The sequence below is a fragment of the Mauremys mutica genome, chromosome 7 (genome assembly GCF_020497125.1).
Source record: "Mauremys mutica isolate MM-2020 ecotype Southern chromosome 7, ASM2049712v1, whole genome shotgun sequence".
In the NCBI taxonomy this organism is placed as follows: Eukaryota; Metazoa; Chordata; order Testudines; family Geoemydidae; genus Mauremys; species Mauremys mutica.
The window spans coordinates 91,066,741-91,085,044 of NC_059078.1; the positions used below are offsets into that span (position 1 = coordinate 91,066,741).

An 18,304-nucleotide genomic window follows, 5' to 3' on the forward strand; every position below is an offset into this window, starting at 1 on the left:
TCTCATGAACTATGACTGAGCCTTCTGTTTGCTACCATTGGTCCTTTTCTGGCTGGCTGGCAAAAGAATATAAAATGTCTTCCACCTCCCTTGCTGAGACCAAGGAAATAGCATCTGATCAGGTTTCCAACAGCATAATATTAATACATTGCAACTGCTCTATAAAATCACACTTGTAAGTCCCATATAAGCATTAATCATTTTCTGTCAAATTGCTTGTTTTGTTTTCATTATGTTCTCTAGGGTGGAAACAAAATAGCTGAGATCTGAAGATCACCATTACAGCTGGTTCAGAGGTAGTATTAAAGTAACAACGTTGTGCTATTAGTTGTACAACCACATACTTCCTTATCAATGACTGGATCACATATATAACTAACTGAATTTCGTATTGCTGTATTATTCACAATTGTTTGCACTTTGGTTAGTTCCATGGCATTATTTGCTTAATCGGGGAACAAAAACAATATCATTTTACTTAGGCAAGTAGCCAGCTTTGCACAAATTGTACATATTTGAAATGAACTGTTAGCAAACAATCTCTTAATTTTATTATTCTGTTATTTTATATTTTGAAGACATGAACTAGTTTCAAATAATGTATGGATCCAGAATTTTATGATTTGTTCACAGTTTAAGAACAAAAATCCAGGCAATACTCAATGAATAAATTCTTCCCTTGGCTCTAATATAGGGGATGCCCAGTGGAAAAAGCATAGCTAATTAATTTATTGCATGAGGATGTTTTGTCCTAATATATCTTTTAATTGATTTGTCCTGCTAGTTGTTGCACTCAGGGGTGGAGAAAAGCAATAAACACAGATATTGAAACTTATAAAGCAATTTACACTGTGGAAGGATTAACAGATTTTCACTGTTACTGTTTAATTATCTCAGAAATTTTGTTCTTTATTTCTTGTAATCGAATTGACTTAATCTGACATTTTTATTACTTAATTAGACAGAAAAGAATCTTCAAAGTGTTTTGTTGCTCAGATTGTTTTTAGGTGTTGAATTAGTGTATATTATTGCTGGCTTATGTAACTGGTGGAGTTTCATGGGGAAGCATACCACTATCCTTGTCTATATAGCACCCAGATGCCTTTAAAATAACAACTTAAATAGACTATTGTGTCAGAAAACATCTTACTGGAGGCTTGACTTGACTCTTAAGGAATTTGTTTTAGGATTTTCATGGTCCCCACATTGAGCTATGACAGATGCTAAGGTTACTAATGGCCCTCCGATGGTGTGTAGTGACGTTCGGATACAAACCATCAACAATAGTGGAAAAAACAACTTAATATTGTACTGTCAAATATATCTGGATGATTATTTGTTCACTGACAGAATCCTCCTTTCCTCAATGACACAACCCAGTTCTCTGTGTCAGTTCATTTTGCTCTTTGGTAAAGAATATTCTAAGACTTGTACATCTCTATTATTCTTCCCTCTAATGCTAAAAAGGAATGCTCTACTGCTCCATTTGTGGCAGGAATAGTCAAGAGAAAGCACAGAATTTATAGAGTTCAGGTATGCATCACTGTATTTATCTAATCTAATCTATCCCAGAGGAAGTCCAGCAGCTAGTTATCTTTTCTCCCTCTGCTTGAGCCATGGGTATGGTGAACATCAGGTGGAGATGCTGAGGATCTTTCCTCTTTGCCCTTGAGACTACTGAGGAAAGGAGCACTGAAAGGGAAGAGTGGGTCGACCATCACAGCTCTTCTGATCCTTCCTTCAAGGTATTGTATATTCTGACAGAGGCTTGAGCTAGCATGCAGCTCCCATTCACACATGCAGAGTGGAAGTAAAGCCAATTCCTCTTACCCTTCTGCTTGGTGATGAGGGCTCCTGACACCACCAGATAGAACTGTATAGGGCAATTAGGTGGATTATATATAAAATTCTGCCTTCTCATGCTCACCCTAACTCTTGGCCTGGCCCAGATGGTATTCTGTATCAAAATAATGCTGTTTGATTTAATGTTCCATTAAAAATAAGTGGAATGAGCCACCATAAATGAGTTCAAATCTTAACAAGAGCCCTGTGTTTCCCTGGAGCCTTGTTTCTTAAAGAGATCCAAAGTGAATCTTAACAGATTTGCCAAGGAGCTAGTCACTGGTTTTATGGGTGCTTTGCTCTACTCATGATTGATTTAGCCTATTTCCCCTTCCTATGTATAACTAATATTGATATATAATATATTTAGTTGGTATTCAAGAAAAAGAACAGATTTCTTTAATGGTTTAAAATGTATATTAATCTGCCCCTTCTCTTCCTGATCAGTTTACCAGCTCCATTCATTCATAAAGATCAGAAGAATGAGAATGGGAATCCGCAGCACCCCACTGAATAGAGCCAGAGGACAGAGAACTCCCAGTGAAGGTGCTGCCCTTCTGTACTGCAGCTGCAGTTGCAGAGTCACAGTTAATGCTTGAACTTTGATGTGAATATCCATTAGTACATCTGCCACTTTTGAGGAAGAAAATACCATATAAAGCAGCAGCTTCTCCTTTCCTACCCCCTAAGCTTCTTGAAATATGTCCCTTTTCCCCCACAATCTCCCTGGGCAAGATCTGCTGGCATAGGATTCCCTATGTTCATGGAAGTATAGGGTAGTGATCAGAGTTAGGGGTAGAAGCAGGGCCGGCTCCAGAGCCCAGCGGGGCAAGCACCCGCCTGGGGTGGCCCTTTCCCGGGGGGGCGGCAGGCTGGGCTGGCGGACCTGCCGCAGTCATGCCTGCGGGAGGTCCACCGGAGCCCCGGGAGCAGCGGACCTGCCGCAGGCACGACTGCGGAGGGGACGCTCGGCCGGCGGCTCCAGTGGACCTCCCGCAGGCATGACTGCGGACGGTTCGCTGGTCCCGCGGCTCGGCTGGACCTCCCGCAGGCAAGCCTGCAGCAGCTCAACCGGAGCCGCCGGACCAGTGAACCACCCGCAACTGCGGGAGGTCCAGCCGAGCCGCGCGACCAGTGGACCCTCCGCAGTCATGCCCGTGGGAGGTCCGCGGCTCCGGGGCGCCTCCCGCGCATGACTGCTTGGGGCGGCCAAATTTGTAGAGCCGCCCCTGGGTAGAAGTCACAGTGGAAATTATTACTATATATAATTTCTGCTAGAGAGGATAGTAGCTTAGGAAGGCTAACTCAGGCTTCTGTGTAATCATTATTTGGAATTGTTTTGGACCTTTTTATAGAGCCCTAATTTTCAGCTTCATTTCATTCTCCTTTATTGGTTTCCTTAATGCTTACAACAAAGAACATTTGATTTACAATTGTAATGTGAATACGTGAATGTTATGAAAAGAGGGCAAGGTTCTTCACGTTGCTAACAGTGATTCTAAGTGGACATGGGTCTAGAACTGAACTTAAAATCCAAATGTCTCAGACTTGTGATTGTGTGGACTGGATTTGAATTCCTGCTTTCCCTATGATTTGTTCTGTGTTGGAACCAGAAGGCCCTGTTTTCTGAATCTGATTTGAATGTGGCGCTGATAGAAGAAATGTCCTGAGAACAATTAATCTTCAGAGATTGGCCTTGTGTTGACCAAAATCTTGCTAGAGTATTTTGCAAGATTCCAAAGCCATTGAACTTACGCTGTCCTTGGCTTGGCTCGATCTCAACTGTTGAGCCTTAACCTAACCTGGATCACTAGCCCATCTCACATTCTAGGTGACTTATTCTCCACTAAGTAGATCTTCCAATTAATAATAATTGGAGGTTTGTGCTGGTATTGACACATGTGCAGTGGAAGATGTTTTAGCTGCCTGCAAGGGTTTATGTGCAGCTGTGAAACGTTATTGTTATGCACAGGTTCTATGTTTCTTGGTGTCTTGGATAAACATTCCAAAGATTGAATCTTTATTCAGTGTTCCTGTCTCTAGGGGCTGGCCCTGATATTACTATACCAAGTTTGACTTCAGTGGATCTAACATGTAATTTATACTGATGTGAGATCAGGATCAGGGTCCCTGTGTTTTTCAAAACTAAGCTAGAAATAATGCAAGAAAAAGCTTTCTCACAGCATTTTCAGTTCTTCCTATTTCCAATTCAGCCATTAATATTGTAAGAAAGGCTTTTTGTAGTACTTTGGCACTTCTGCTTTTGCAGAGAAACATGAAAAATAATGAGAATAAAAAATGTAGTGTCCACATGTCTCCTGTGCTTTTGGAAGCTCCCAGGGGATTTCACCATTTTAGTGGAGTGCTGTGTATGTGTCTGCCAGGATTCTGAGCTCACTTACACCACTGCAATTGGGATCAAAACCTGGCCCAAAGATTGTGAAATAGTTTGAGATCCTTCAGGTTAAAAGGGGATATAAATGTAAAATGTTATCAAGGCAGTGGCAAGTCATGTACAAAATAATACTTTGTTTACTGAAATAATTCTGTAGATTATATGTGACAGGCATTCAACTTGATTTTACATTAGCATCAGTTGGTATAAGAAGTCCAGAGCCCCCATAGCCTGAGAAGATCCGACTGTCTTTTTCACTTGCATTAATCACCCTGTCGACATTTAAAGCATTTTGAATTGTGGCTGAAATAGCAAGTGCTGATCAGTTTACGTTAAGTACATGTAAGCTGCTTGCTCTAGCTTGTGTTTTGAAAAGGGGTGCAATTGCTTTTCTGACTTCTGTTTGTACTTGTGCCTTTCGACATTAAATATGTTTATGGCAGTCTAGGATTTGATAAAAATTCTGGATGTTGCAGAAGTGTTGCCATGGGATTCTATGTTTATTTTTCTCTCAATGACTTGTATAGCAACATTGCCCAGTTTACAAATCAAAAGATAATTTATCTTCACTGCCAGTGCTGCACACTCAGCCTGTGATCTGAAAACCAAGTAGTGTTCTGTTTCCTCAGATATTACCAGTAACAAAGACTCTATAATCAGACTTAATGGATAATTTAGTGCAACGAAAGGTAGCAAAGTCTCAGCAACACTAATTTCTACCACAGCTAGACCAATTCATTTTATTCAGTCATTATCTCAGTACTGTTTACTTGTTGAACTTTAATAACTGATGCTGTCTACTGCATGCTCAAGAGCCCTTTCTCTCCTAGTCACCACAATTAATGTCATTATTCACTGCCTAAAAACTTCATTAACACAGAATTGAGATTCACCAGCAGTGCCTCGAACCCTTCCAGAGTGTTGAAAGAACCTATCCTTAAAATTCTGAACTCCAGAGTTGAGGTTTCATTGGTGTGTACCTTAACTCTGCCCTAGGGGCTGGCAAGAACACAGTGGAGCTATACTGTAACTATCATTCCACCAGAGCTGCCCTGTAGTAAGCAGACATGAGGAATGACTAAGGGTGTATCTATAGCTTGAGCTGGAAGTGTGATTACCAGCTCAAAGACACATCTGTTTGCCAACTCTGATTGAGCCAGCACACTAAAAATAGAGTGTAGCCACAACAGTACATGCCTAGGGTCTTGGATGGGTATGTACTCAGGGTGGCTAGATCCTCTGCCACTTGTACTGCTGCAGCTGTGCTCTATTTTTAGTGTGCTCGCTCAAGCACAGTTAGCATGTGTATGTCTCCTCAAACTGGGAAATACCCCCCCAGCTTGCTGTGTATATGTACCCCGTTTTAGGTGGGATGTTGTCCCACAGAACTGAACTTTCTCATTCATCCACACATGCATTCTAACTGCCCCAGCTGTATTCACTGGTGTAGGGATTACTTGTGGCAGGTTGCCACATTTCCCATTGAGATATGCGGAGAGGTGCATTTGCACCCACATGGATCATGAAAACCTGTGCTAAGATATGTGGGTTGTGCAAACAGAGGAGCATATGTGGGGGGGACATGCAAGGAGGCTTCCTGGAAATACCTGACTGCCACTTAGCTACCACCTGTGCTTTCTCCCTGGCCCCATAGATCTGAAGGGGCCACGAAAAGGAAAGGAGGTGGTAACCAATCAGCTATGAGGAGAAAAGCTGAGGCAGGAAGGGATAGTGGAGAGGATTCCTGGACTCCATGCTCCACATAAGTGGAAGAGAGTCTAGCATAAGAGGTGAGGTATAAAGGGACACACTGATAGAAAGGGGAAGTTGTGTGACCAGATCAATCACAATACTCCTTGGAGATGAATAAAGCCTGACACAATAGCTCTGAGAGATGTGAACTGATTTATTAGTCTCAATGGGTGTTCTCTTCCCAGGGGCGGCTCCAGGCCCCAGCACGCCTTCGGCGGCATGCCTGCGGAGGGTCCGCTGGTCCCGCGGCTTCGGTGGACCTCCCGCAGGTGCGCCTGCAGGAGGTCCACCGGAGCCGTGGGACCAGAGGACCCTCCGCAGGTGCACCTGCGGGAGGTCCACCGGAGCCGCGCGACCGGCGAGCGGGAGAGCGCCCCCCGAGGCATGACGCCGTGCTTGGGGCGGCGAAATGTCTAGAGCCGCCCCTGTCTCTTCCCCCATTCTCAAAATCTACTGTAGCCCCTTTTGGAGAATACCCGTGTTGAAGACAATCTTACTTATACCTATGGGTTTTAGAGCAATTTGAATATTAAAATTAAGTCCTAATGAATAACCAAATGACTCCAAATACAATAGCAAATTGGCTGTGTTGTAGCATACTGTATTTAAAATATCTCACAATGCATGTGGATTTTAGATTCTTTTAAAAATTAAAACAAGTTTATAATGTAGGGAGCCAAGTATTAGGAACCCCTTGATTAAATTACTCCAAATTTGCCCCACACACTCTACCCCAACCTCTGTTGTAGCAGTGTTGCAGCCCTGAAGCATGAGCCCTGCGAACCTGAGTCAGCTGACTGTGGCCAGCCACAGACATTTAACTGCTGTAGACGTATCCTAAGGGGTACCCTGGTTGTAGAGTATAATTTTGAAATGTTTGTTGTAGTTTGAGCACTGTGCACTGCTTAATTTTTGTGTAGGTTGTTGTAGAAAGTTCACATTTGTTTTCCTGGTATATTTTTCATGATAAACAAAGATCAGTCAAAACAGTAAGACAATATCCTGGCACTGCAGTTAATGGCTGCCTTATGCCAGTCCTTACAATAGGGTAGTCACTATTATGGGTGTGTCCTGGTGCTTGGCAACCTCTTTGATCATACTGTTATTGATTAAAATCACAACTACTTGCTTTTTTCTTTGATCACACTCAGTCCCATTGTTGAGGAAATAGGTGAAGAGCATGTGGCATGATTACATTTACCCCAGCCAGACCTCAAATTTGGACCAATAACTCTATCCTAGATCCCCATGAGGCACAGCAATTTGCAGGACAAGCCAAATAAGCATACTGGTTTTAAAGCACTTAGAAAAGTCAGTTGTTAAGCAGTAAAATAATCTCAGAATTAACTATAGTTCATCTACCACCTAACTCTAACCGCCAGAAAGTACCTATATAAAATTGGCACCTTGTCAGCACCATTTGTATATTCAAATTGGAGCTACTTATTTTCCCGTCAGTACATATTTTACCATAGCAGAGACAATAGAACATTGATTTGGAAAAGTGAGTTGGATTCCATTCTGTCTTAGCAGCAAAGAGTCCTGTGGCACCCTATAGACTAACAGACATATTGGAGCATGAGCTTTCGTGGGTGAATACCCACTTCGTCGACATGCATCTGACGAAGTGGGTATTCATCCACGAAAGCTCATGCAAATATGTCAGTTAGTCTATAAGGTGCCACAGGACTCTTTGCTGCTTTTACAGATCCAGACTAACACGGTTACCCCTCTGATACTTGACACAATTCTGGCTTGTGTATCATCAGTCAAAATGCAGCTAAGTTCTGACTGCAGTCTTTATTACTAGTGATGAAGTACTTAGAAGAGATGAAATCAGTCTGTTTTTCTAAAGGTACTGATTATCACAGTTTAGGGCAACTGCACCTTTATTTCTCCTTGGGCAAGGGCACACACTCCCAGGTTTCTAGCTTCCCAGCTGCTGCCTTTTGGGGTGGAGACTTGTTCTCACACCCTTCTGACGGGTATTTCCACACTGCACAGTTCCCTGCCTTCACTGCGTTATTCCCAGTAGAGACAGGCTACCCAAGCACCTCTGCTTGCTTTCTCTTTAGAGACAGTTAATAGTGTGACTGTCCACAATTATAGACCCCACGTAGTTCTTTCTGTGCAAGTCTATTTTACTCTTAAATCAAAAACACTACAGAACCACCATATTAAAAACAACAAAAGAACCTACACGCATGCTAATAAGTTTACCAGACATCACTCCATCTCTACCATGGGCTGTGGCAGAAGCAGTCCTTCAACACCCCATCCAAGGGATTTCCTGTATGGTCACAAGTTCATCACTTCATCTCAGAACTAGCACACTCATAATGTTTATTCCACCCTTTATACTGTTCGGGGATCTTTGATCTGGAGTTTCCAGGAGCAGGTAATTAGCAGACAATGAGTTTTCTTCCCCATGGTATAGTTTCAAAAGGGTGGATTCTAGAGGATCATTTTGCATTCCCCTTACATCCAGGTACTTCCTAGAAAATCCACTTCACAGTTTTTGTTCCAAAAAGATCTTTGATGTTCCTAATACCTTCTAGAGATTGCATTAGTCAGTCTCCTAGAGAAGGTACATATCTACAGTTCCTCAAGAAGACATGCACAATTCTAGTTTAATACAATAGACCCCAAAAGTATTACAAATTATTCAATAAGGTTTAACTTAATTCAGTAAAGTTCACTCGGGATATTGTCAGTCTATCACACCTGTCAGTCTGTCACATCACTATTACTATGGTATCTATGGTATACTATTTCATGGTATTGAAACTGGAGTTTGCAAGGCTAGGAGTTGTTAAAAGCTTTTGCTGATGTATAAAATATAAGGAAGTCCCTGAAAGATCAACTATGTAACCTTATGATGTCATGAGTCACTTTTTTCCCTCATTTCAGGCCAAATTGTGCCCTTACATATGCATAAGTGTCACTGAAATAAGAGAGATTTTTCCTCATATTTGTGAGCAGAATTTTTGGCCATAACTGTACGTTAAAGCACAGATTCAAATGGAAGGACCAACCAGTGGGACCTCTTTTTGTTGCCCAAAGAGCAGATTTGCTGAAAGTCAAATGTTTTCTTCTATTAAGACCCCCTGCTGATGATGGCAGTTGTTAATATTATTCAATAATATATCGCCTAAAGGCCCTGATCAAGACTGGGACCCTGCTGCCCGAGGTGTTTTACAAACAGAGATACATAAACACAATCCCATCTGAAAGATTAGAGTCTAAGGCCAGGTCTACACTACAGACCTATGCCAGTATAACTATGTCTCTCAGGAGTGTGAAAAATCCACAGCCGTGAGTGACAGTTATACTGACCTAATCCCCTGTGTAAACAGCACTATGTCAATGGGAGAGCTTCACCTATTGACATAGCTACTGCCTCTCGGGGGGAGGTGGATTAACTACACCAATGGGAAAAAGTCTCTCTCTGCATTGTAGTGTCTTCACTAAAGCCCTAACATAGCAAGCAGTATACAAAAGGTGGGAGAGAGGAAGCCAATAAAGTGGGTGTGTTTTGTAAAATATAAAATTACAGAACTGTCATGTTCCTGTACTAGATATGCACTGGTCACAGAGCTTATTTATAAGCACCAGATGTGTTCATCAGAAGATCCTTTAATGATTTGCCGGGTATGGCTGAGGTTCTTATAAATAAAGTATTTTACACACTGTATCATCTAATAGCTGAATATAGTACAGTTTTAGCATTCCATTACAAGAGCTACACAGTTCTGTATTTTCATAAATCACTATATATGTTGACTTTCCTGACTGTCCCTCACTTTGGCATAATATGCTGACTGATTTATTGCAGGTGTTGCAGTGCAAAGTGGGTCCTGAGAAAGGATATGGAAGAGCATAGGTTAGTAGTTAGAGACAATAGTGTATAACTATGAAGGGGCAAAGCTTTGAAGGATCTTAGTGGTTCAGCCAAGAAGTGTGAATTTGATGTAGTGGAAGCGGGAGAAACATTGTAGAAATTCCAAGTGGGTGAGAAGAGGACTGTCTGTGAGAGCCTGACATATTTCATCTATTTCCTAATCAAACAGATCTCTGTAAACTAACACTAAACTGTACTGGAAGTGTAAAAGGAAATTAACCTCAGTATTCTATGCCTATAATAGAAAAATGTGAATGTGTTCTGTATCAACAGGATGATTTTATTCAGTCTAAATTATGTTCAGGAAAGCATATGATCAACTAAATTATACACAGTAGATAATGATGAGCTTGCATCGCACCTACAGATCACTCAGCCATGACATTGGAATCATGTTAGTAATAATTAAAAGTATGTACATGCTTTTGTGCTTGGCTATTCTGACCCATGATTAAGCTGTACATTATTAGAACATGATTTTCATCCCATTCCTAGTCATCATTTATAAGTCAAACTTTGGATCTAGTAGGTGTATACCCAGTTACTCGTTATCTTGTGCATTGAGCCAAATCCATAACCTTGTTTCCTTATGAAAATAATAAAACCTGATTGAAGGGTTCTTGTTTATTTATGCAATCTTTCATTTTGCAGGAATGTTTCCCCTCACTTGATGAAATTTTCTGACACTTCCTGATAGTCTATATCATACGGTTAGTCCCATTCAAATTTTTGAGAGCAATATCACACATGAGGAATGTGTAACAGACTATTGATGACCAAGATAAGCAACTAGTTTATACATAAATTAAAGAAATATGACACCAAAACACAAATCAGAAAATTTGTAAAATATTGCAACAAAAAAAATACCAGCGTGGTTGGAGGAGGGGCAATATGTATAGTTGGGAAACCTAGAGAGTTTCTACTTTTTATAGGACATGAGAAATCCAATGAAGGGAAAGAAACTTCTCTACTGAAGGTGTTGAATTGTGTAGGCTGTCCTGGCAAAGACTATAAACTCTGCAGACACCTGGTCATGGCATCTCTCCCTTAAATATTAATGCAAGCATATAGTGATCCTTGCTAGCAAGAAAATTAACATCCACATCATTAAACAACTCTGCCAAATGTAATTGTAAATTAAGAAAACATTATCTTAGAAACTGTGTAATTTAGGAATTTCATGATTAGAGCCTGACAATTCTGACAAATGGGGGAAAATTGTTTCAGGTTGAACCAAAAATGAATCTTTACAAAATTTTTAATGAATCAAAAAGTAGGAAAAAAAAATATTTTCAAGTTGGTTGCACCCAAAACACAATGTTTTATTTTGATTTTGAGCACTTTTTTTTACACGTGGGTATTAGTAAAACAAAATTAAATGAAATTTTGAAATGAAAAATCAATTTTTTAAAATGTCAAAATGAAATATTTTGAAAGTATTTTTTGTTTTAGTGAACAAAACGATTATGTGAAATTGACATGAATGTGAAATATTTGTGTTGCCTAATCTGCATTTTTGGCCAAATAAAAGATTTCTGTGAAAAATTTCACTCACCTCTAATCCTGATGCATCTTATATGAATTAGAGAGACAGTGTGTGATGTGATCCAGTGAATAATAGCCTATTGAGTGTTGTTGGACTGACAGTTAAGGGATCTGGCTTGCTGCCTGACTCTACCTCAGTCTGCAGTCTTGGAAAAGTTACTCCATTTTTCAGTGTCAGCTATTCTGGTCTGTGAGTAGTGGAAGTGGAGCCAGGATTTCTCCCTCTATCCATCCTCTCTATGCCAACTAATTGATATGGGTAGTAGCCCTTGCTCACATCTCCACCTCTCATAGTTGGAGTCACATTCTGAGCAGGGTTGAACCAGGGAGTTAAGTAACGCTTACATTTCTAAAGCCCGAGCAGATCCCTTAGTTGCTTGGGCTTTATGCAGTTGATTATTGTGGCACAGTATATATTTCCTTATTGTTATTTGTACCTTATAACAAAAACATGAGAGGGAAGGAAGCCTATATTTTAACTTTCTATTGGACACCTTCATGCTTCAATAGATTTCCCTGGTGGCTGTGATGTCATCAGCATGGTAAATCCTGGAGCTATTCAGCAGACAAATGGAAGTGAGCCAGAAGTAGCTAATATGGGTCTTGAAAGAAAATTGACAAGTTTTAGGTAATAAAGTTCTCAATAGTGGATGAAAATGTCAGGCCATATCCTTAGTAATAATTGGCATAGCTTCACTGACTTCAATAGAACTATGCTAATCTGTCAGCTGAGTTTCCAGTCCTTGGTGTTTTATTTGTTGAATTGACCTTTAATAGATTTAGCATACTATTTTTATTTATGTATTTATTTATTTCTGCATGTAGCGATGCATGACTCATCCCTGCAGCGCCCCCTGCTTGTTGTCCAGGGAATTAGCTCTTCCAGCCTCTGGAGCGCCCTGTGCAGGCCAGTGTCCCACTGCTGCTGGCCCCCGTGCCCCTCCCAGGACCCAGTGCCTCACTGAATGGGGTGCTGCCCCCTGGCCATACAACTCTCAGTCTCAGGGTCTCCCCTCCACAGGGAACCCCAACCCCTATCATACCTCAACTCAGTCATAGGCTACTGCCAGTCACCAACTTGCCCCCATGCCCTGGGACAGACTGCAGTGTCAGCCACTCATCATAGGCAAGGTTGGGTCTGGACCTGCTGCCTCTCTCTGCAACCCAGTGCCTCTATGAGGCCTTGGACAAGGCCCTGCAGCCTGAGGAGTTGCCAGCCTAGAGCTCCCCAGCCCCTCTGGCCTTTCCCCAGCCCTGACTCACTCTAGGCACCCTCAGCTTCCCAGCACCCAGGCCCCTCTCTCTCTGAAGGCAGAGAGAGACTGTCCATGCTTTTGGCCCACTGGCCTTTGTATACAGGCCAGCTGTGGTCTGCTTGGGGCGTGGCTCCCAGCTGTGCCTACTTCCCCAATCAGCCTGGGAGCTGCTTGCTCCAGCCACAGCCCTCTGTTCTAAGCCCCTCAGGGCAGGAGCGGGTGACCACCCCGCTACACTGCACAACATAGTTTTTGAGTAACACTTGTACATCACTGACAGCAATTTTAAAAGTACTCAACTAACCTGTCATAGCTTAGATCAGGGGTTCTCAAACTGGGGGTCATGACCCCTCAGGGGGTCACAAGGTTATTACATGGGGGGTTGCGAGCTGTCAGCCTCCACCTCAAAGCCCCCTTTGCCTCCAGCATTTATAATGATATTAAATATATTAAAAAGTGTTTTTAATTTATAAGGGGGGCGGGGTCGCACTCAGAAGCTTGCTATGTGGAAGGGGTCACCAATAAAAAAGTTTGAGAGCCACTGGCTTAAATCCTATGTGATTCCAGTACAGTTAACTGATTGAAATCACCGAATCCCATATCCTGAATTAGATGATAAAGCAGAATTAATGTGTCATTGCACTATAGCATCACGGACAGAATTATCTCCTTTACAGAGAAGTTCAAGATAACCATCTCTCTGATTAAATGTGCACCCGCTTGCTTAATAACTATAAAAATGGCCACGTTAGTTGTATAATTGCTTGGCAGTATTCTTTTATTTTTTTAACGCTATTGCCTGATGCATATGTATAAAAGCTGTGGGCTGAAGAAGAGGTTAGATTGGAAAGGTCACATTTTAAGTATGTTAAATATTTGTCTCTCTTAAAATTAATCTCTGGGATTAAACGAAAATTCCCTGGCTTTTAGGACAAAGCTGTAGAATGCAACAAACTAAAAGACTGAAGAGACAATAGAGCATATGTATCACTTTAAGTTTTGTAGTTTTTCTCTCCCAGGATCACTGGCTTCCCTCTGTGCTATGTTCTCAGCTCATGGTGCCCTATGGGGACAGGAGGCAGCCTATCTGTGTGAAACTTTCTTTGTTTTTTTTCTTTTTCTGTTCTAAGATTATTATTCTTACATTGTAAGATAGAAATACTAAAATTGCAAGGTTCCATTTGCGATCCCTTATGTTGGGGGTTACTAGGGTGCACACTAGAGCAATCATGGGACTACGTGAGAGGATAAAAATATGCTAAAAAGATCCCTTTCCTAGATCACCTTTGTCACTAAAGAACTAATCCTAAAGTTCTAGAATAGAAGTTAAACTTTGCACGTTAATTCTAAAATACAATATTACCAGATTTAATTTAATAGCTACTGCAATTGCATACCCAGCTTGATGTAGTTTTTCTTTTATTAACTTTTCTAATCTCTCCAAATGTCATTCAAAGTCACAGCCCCAATTCTGTATCCACTAGTGCAGATCCTGCCCCCTGCTACTCAGAAATGTTTACGAACATATACAAAGATGTTGGTTCAGCTCTCACAACAGTATGGTTTGGATTATAATTTTCATGAACACCAAGATTGATACTTTGTAGACTGAATCTCATTTTATGCTGTAACTTGCAAATGGGAAATAAATAGTTGATTGGTAGTTCACATGAAGCTACAAAATATTTTTCTCTTACGCAGTGAAATCCAGTTTCTTAGAGCTGAAGTCCTAAATAAGGGCTGGTGTGAAGCTGTAATGCCCCAGGAATGGCCAACAAAAGAGCTTATGCCTCCACGGCTTCTGTGAGATTGGAGGGAGGAAGGTACATGCTCTTCCTTCCATTAGGCTGGAGCAGATTGCTGCCCCCAGGGAACTGCACCTGCTCTGCTTGTGGCTCATCATGGAGGGAGTAGAGAACTAACACTCCTTGTTCTTCCAGAGTGAATGTACTGCTGCAGTAGAAGGTTTTTGTGCAGTAGGCACAGGTGTGTGTGCATGTGTTTTCTACTTGGCTGCATCAGGTCCATAACAACCTGCCGCTTGGATTATAGGCTCTTTGGAGCAACGACAGTATCTTTAATTTGTCTGAAAAGTGCCTAGCATGCTTTGGGTACTGTATAAAATTAAATAAATGTCTGCTTTTCAGATGGTAAAATAGGCCACAGCTGTAGTGTACTTTCCTCCATTTTGCCCATGTACAGTATATGTCATTCTTTCTAAGATATCCACAACTGTATGCTCATGTGTATCCTTTTACTGTAATAATCCCATGTCAGCACAAGAACACTGTGGGTTGGATTCTGCTACAACATATTTGATAGCATGCCACTCTGAAATGTTTATCTGTCTTTACATAGTGTTCACATTTTGCTTTGGTTCACATAATAGTCTTTCATAAGTAGTAAATACTTTTGTTGGTTTGATAAATATTTTGTCTTATGCATGATTAATGCATCTCTGCATGATTATGCAGTGTCTGTCTTCAGTGACTGAATATCAAACCACAGCTGGTAATATCTTTTGTCATATTTTGCCCTGCTCCTTTCAATCTTGACTCACAAGATTCTTTATTAATATATTTGGAGATAATTTGCTCGGTAGGTTTATGGTTTTTTGGTTTGTTTTCTGATGCAAAAATTCATTATGTTGTCTCATGAATAAGACTCTTGTCCCTTGATAATCACTCCATGGTAGTTTCCCTGAAATTCTTCAGGACTTGCACAAACTAACAACCAAATCCTGCTCTCACTGATGAGTTTTGCCATTGACTTCAAGTGGGAACACAATCAAACCCTAACCTTTAACATTCATCCATGTAGCCAGAGAAGGAGGGGTATTGCCATGTTGTTAAAGCCCAAAGAGCACATCATATTTAAATAAATGGAGGAGTTTATTAAATATTGAGGAAACGTGAATCAATAGTTTTCTGCCATGTTAGGGAAACAAAACATAACAATATTGTCATAGCTCAGAATTGGTGCATCTCAGGAGACCTCTAAGAGACAAGAATGAACACACTGAAATCAATGGAGTTAGAATTAACACACTGAAATCAATGGAGCTAGGCCAACTTGCATAAGCTGAGGATGTGGCCAGTGAAACAACCACAGTATAAAGACACTAAGACTTTTCATGTTGAATTAATCCATTCTTATGAAAAAAGAAAAAAATTCAGGCTAATGCATTTATATATATGGTGAAAGATCTGTGCTCTCTCTAAATTAATGAAAAGAACTGTCCTGATTTACATAGCTGAAGATTTGATTCATAGTGTCCAGGGAGGACACCCATGGATAAAAGGAAGATTCATTTTGCCTTTGGATATGTGAGTATAGCTCCCATTTAAGCTAAAAGGAGCCAAGTGCCATGGAGTGCACAGTTTAGCTCTGTACAGTGTGTACTACACCTTGGCAGAGTGATTGGCAAGATTAATTTAAATATATTTTCTCTCTCTGTTTTTTCTGAATGGGGGGCAGAGGAGAAAAGAAAGGATGGATTTATGGTGCATGCAAATTGACAGCAAAATAAGTTCTGAACTATATGGAGTTGAGGTTGTGGGCTAGGGAAGTGGAGAGCAGAGTTCACAAAGCACCAGAGGGAGGGCTTCAAAATAGTTTTTGTACCTGAAACCTACCACAAAAAGTGGGAATGTGCTAATAAAGTTTGCAGATGACACAAAGCTGGGAGGTATTGCTAACACAGAGAAGGACCGGGATATCATACAGGAAGATCTGGATGACCTTGTAAACTGGAGTAATAGTAATAGGATGAAATTTAATAGTGAAAAGTGCAAGGTCATGCATTTAGGGATTAACAACAAGAATTTTGATTATAAATTGGGGACACATCAGCTGGAAGTAACAGAGGAGGAGAAGGACCTTGGAATACTGGTTGATCACAGGATGACTATGAGCTGCCAATGTGATATGGTCGTTAAAAAATCTAATGCAGTTTTAGGATGCATCAGGCGAGGTATTTCCAGCAAAGATAAGGAGGTGTTAGTACTGTTATACAAGGCACTGGTGAGACCTCATCTGGAATATTGTGTGTAGTTCTGGTCTCCCATGTTTAAGAAGGATTAATTTAAACTGGAACAGGTACAGAGAAGGGCTACTAGGATGATCCAAGGAATGGAAAACCTGTCTTATGAAAGGAGACTGAAAGAGCTTGGCTTGTTCAGCCTAACCAAAAGAAGACTGAGGGGAGATATGAGTGCTCTTTATAAATATATCAGAGGGATAAATATCAGGGAGGGAGAGGAATTATTTAAGCTTAGTACCAATGTGGACACAAGAACAAATGGATATAAACTGGACACTGGGAAGTTTAGACTTGAAATTAGACGAAGGTTTCTAACCATTAGAGGAGTGAAGTTCTGGAATAGCCTTCCAAGGGTAGTAGTGGGGGCAAAAGACATATCTGGCTTCAAGACTAAGCTTGATAAGTTTATGGAGGGGATGGTATGATGGGATAGCCTAATTTTGGCAATTAATTGATCTTTGATTATTACAGGCAAATAGGCCCAATGGTCTGTGATGGGATGTTAGATGGGGTGTGATCTGAGTTGCTACAGAGAATTCTTTCCTGGGTGCTGGCTGGTGAGTCTTGCCCGCATGCTCGGGGTTTAACTGATCGCCATATTTGGGGTTGGGAAGGAATTTTCCTCCAGGGAAGATTAGCAGAGGCCCTGGAGGTTTTTCGCTTTCCTCTGCAGGACTCTGCCCATGGGGCACGGGTCACTTGCTGGAGGATTCTCTGCACAATTTAAAGACTTCAGTAACTCAGACATAGGTTAGGGGTTTGTTACAGGAGTGGGTGGGTGAGATTCTGTGGCCTGCGTTGTGCAGGAGGTCAGACTAGATGACCATAATGGTCCCTTCTGACCTTAAGTCTATGAATCTATGAATCTAATTTACCGTTAATTATTTTAAATTTTGTCTGTGCTTTTCAAATTTAGACATACTTTTCCTTGCTCATTGTGAAAGATAGATTATAGAACCAGATAGCACAGTAGATTTTTATGCTTGCATGAAAGACAAGTATAGATACAACTTTAAAATAAAAGGAGAGATGACATTATAAATCTTTTAGTAGTTATTTGAATACATATAATTTAATGGATAAATTGCAATCCCTGCTGTTCATAGAGAAATTAAGCGATTGTGAGGATACTAATTGATATATGCATATCCATTTTTATAAGTGTCATGTAGAAGAAAGTCTGGTCACTTTTACTACACATTACTTCCTTTCTTTCTTTTTGGAACAAGGTCTTGTTTTAAAAATCAGTTCCCTCATGCCTGTGGTGTATGTTGATTAGCCACATACAGAGCAGTCATACCACCCACATATTTCAGTTCTGCTTAGCCTAAAATGATACTATACATTTGACTTAAAAATGCACTAAAAAGAAAAATACAGTGTGTATGTGTTTCTCACTTCAAGCCAGGGGGTTTGGCAGCATCCAGCACCGGTTCAGGAGTCCCTGGACTGAAACCCAGTGGAGAGGGAAGGCCTGGGTTAACCACCAAAGGAGGTGAAGCAGAAACCCTCCCAAAAAGGGATAAGGACTACTGAAGCAACCTGATACCAGGGGGTAAGGATTGGTG

The 18,304-nt window shown here is 40.9% G+C and overlaps 1 long non-coding RNA gene across 1 annotated transcript in view; it reads left to right on the plus strand.

Annotated features, from left to right (window-relative positions):
- Positions 1 to 251: 251 nt before the first annotated feature.
- The window catches only part of LOC123373690, a 36,529-nt gene continuing 18,476 nt past the window's right edge, over positions 252 to 18,304 (plus strand). Inside the window, exon 1 of the long non-coding RNA XR_006580831.1 lies at positions 252 to 296. This is a non-coding gene — a long non-coding RNA (uncharacterized LOC123373690). The remainder of the gene's footprint in view (positions 297 to 18,304) is intronic.